Source organism: Gekko japonicus, unplaced genomic scaffold (genome assembly GCF_001447785.1).
Source record: "Gekko japonicus isolate JY-2015 unplaced genomic scaffold, Gekko_japonicus_V1.1 scaffold214, whole genome shotgun sequence".
NCBI lineage: Eukaryota > Metazoa > Chordata > Lepidosauria > Squamata > Gekkonidae > Gekko > Gekko japonicus.
In genome coordinates this window covers 1,368,036-1,370,263 of record NW_015164671.1, presented here as the reverse complement: position 1 = coordinate 1,370,263, position 2,228 = coordinate 1,368,036, and positions in this window count along the sequence as shown.

Sequence of the window (2,228 nt, the reverse complement as noted above, 5' to 3'; positions counted from 1 at the left end):
GGGGGGGGCGCCGCTATCGCCACCGACGCCGGCTCATAGGGAAGCCCGTCTGCGCTTCAACGCCCTCCCCTCCTTCAGCCAAGCCGTTGCCGCCGCCGCCGCCGCCGCCGCTCTCCCCGCGCGGACAGACACACGGCGACTCCCTGGAACAGGCAGCGCGGAACTGGAGCCGCTCGGAGGATGTGGAGAGTAGAAAAGCAAAGGGGAGGCCCCCGCTTGACAAGGAAGTAGCGGACTGGACCAATCACGCAGTGGGCGGGGCCAGGAGGAGAAGGGGCGGGGCATGCTAATGAGAGGCGGGGGAGGGACGCCAGGGGTTCTACCGTTGGCAAGAACGGGCAGGGGGGAGGGCGCTCTCTCTCTCTGTGTGTGTGTGAGAGATCGGGTAGAGGAAGCGCGCTCGGGACGGGCGAGGAAACAGGCCTGTGCTTTTACAGGCTAAGTTTTAAGTGTTCCTCCCTTCTCTGGTTTTGTTAGTAGGAAATCGTGTGTTATACCTGTTGTTACCAATGTTCCCTCTAAGCTGTGGAGTCTTGTGAGCAAAAATTCTACTTTGGCCCCTGCCACACGGCAGGGGAAAAGCCTCTTAAGGCGCGGCTTTGCCACGCCAACGTTGAGACACCGCGGCGGGATCCCACGGATCTCCTGGCTGCGGCGCCTTTTCTCCCCGGCGCGATCAAGCCGGGAGAAAACACGGCCCTAACCTGGAGCCGGCATGTCGGAACATGCGCAGTTTGGCTCCGGCCCGGGGTTGTGCCGGCGCAAGGACGCGCCGGCGATCAAACGCCCGGCTAGAGGCACCGTTTCCATTTGAACCACCAAGGTAGGTGGTTCAACTTGCGATGGCTTTTCCAGGGAAAGGGCCAGTTCGGGTACGGAAGCAGGACACTTCCCAGATGTTGTGGTGTGATCGCGCTGCTTTGATCCGCCCCCGAACTGTCCCGCAACTGGCCCAAATCCCCTCGTGTGGACGGGACCTTTGTGAGCTACTGGCATTAAAGTTGTGAGCGAGCGATTTGGCTACTGCCTAAATCAGTTTGCTCTGGAGCTATCCTTCCTGAGCTAAGACAAAAATATGTGAGCCAGAGGCTAAAGAACTGTGAGCTACCTCACACTAACTCATCTTAGAGGGAACACTGGTTGTTACTGCAGTCTAAGCTCGTTTAAATCACTGGCTGTTTGCACTATAATAACATTGCATTGTGCTGTTAAGTGTATTTAATTAGAAGTAAATCACACGGAGTAAAGCAGAGTTGATTCTGAAGTATCTGGTTATGGGAATGCAACTTTGTAACCTCCTCCCATCTTTGGGACTTCTTTTCTGTTCAGGTTCTACTTAGCAAAATGACTGGTGTGGACTGAAAGACTTGTAAAACTCATATTTCAGCTATCATGTTCATCACTGTGCAATGCTGGCTGAAAGATTGTTGATGCTGTAGGAGACTATGCCTTGGCCATGCACCCACACCCCTTCAATAGTTTTTTAAAAGTATAGAATGAACTCCCCCCCCCCCCCCCCTATTTCCTTGGTGTTTGAAATGAACAAGCTAAAAATAAGAAGAGGCACCCAATCAAGTTTTTAAAAACTTTTTAGAGTTTGCACTAGAACATGAATCTGTGTAAACATGTTGAACTTCACTTTACATGTTTTTGCTTTTGTAAATTGGGTAATAAATTGAGAGAAATCTCTTTTGTGTTCTGTAGAAATGATGGCCACTCCAACCAGTCTCTCTAGCAAAATGACACAAAGTGCTGAAGCTTTTATTTATTTATTTGATTTGACTTGTATCTCGCCCTTCCTGCCAAGGCAGGCTCAGGGCAGCTTACACACAATATGTTAAAACAACTAAAACACAGAATTAAATAAAATCTCTAGAACACTTCAACAGGCTTGGAACATGATCTTAAGCTTGATGAAGAATTCTGGAGAGTGGGGAAGGGCAGGTTTACACACTGATTGTGTCATTTTGGATGGTACTAATAAAAGGTTTTCTGTTTTCAGAAGTGCTATGGGATTATATTTTGTCTGCTTCATTATTTCCACAGTTCTTTGCTCATCTCCCCTACTCACATCGTTTCAAACAGGAAAAACCCAACACACTGGCTCAGAATGGCTTTTTTTAAAAGAAAAAAAATCTAAAACCTTGAACAAAGTATGAGGGATGGAGCAGAAGTCAGTGTTGGATGAGGATTTTGAGGCAGGGGAAAGGAGAGGTCATCTGCTCTGC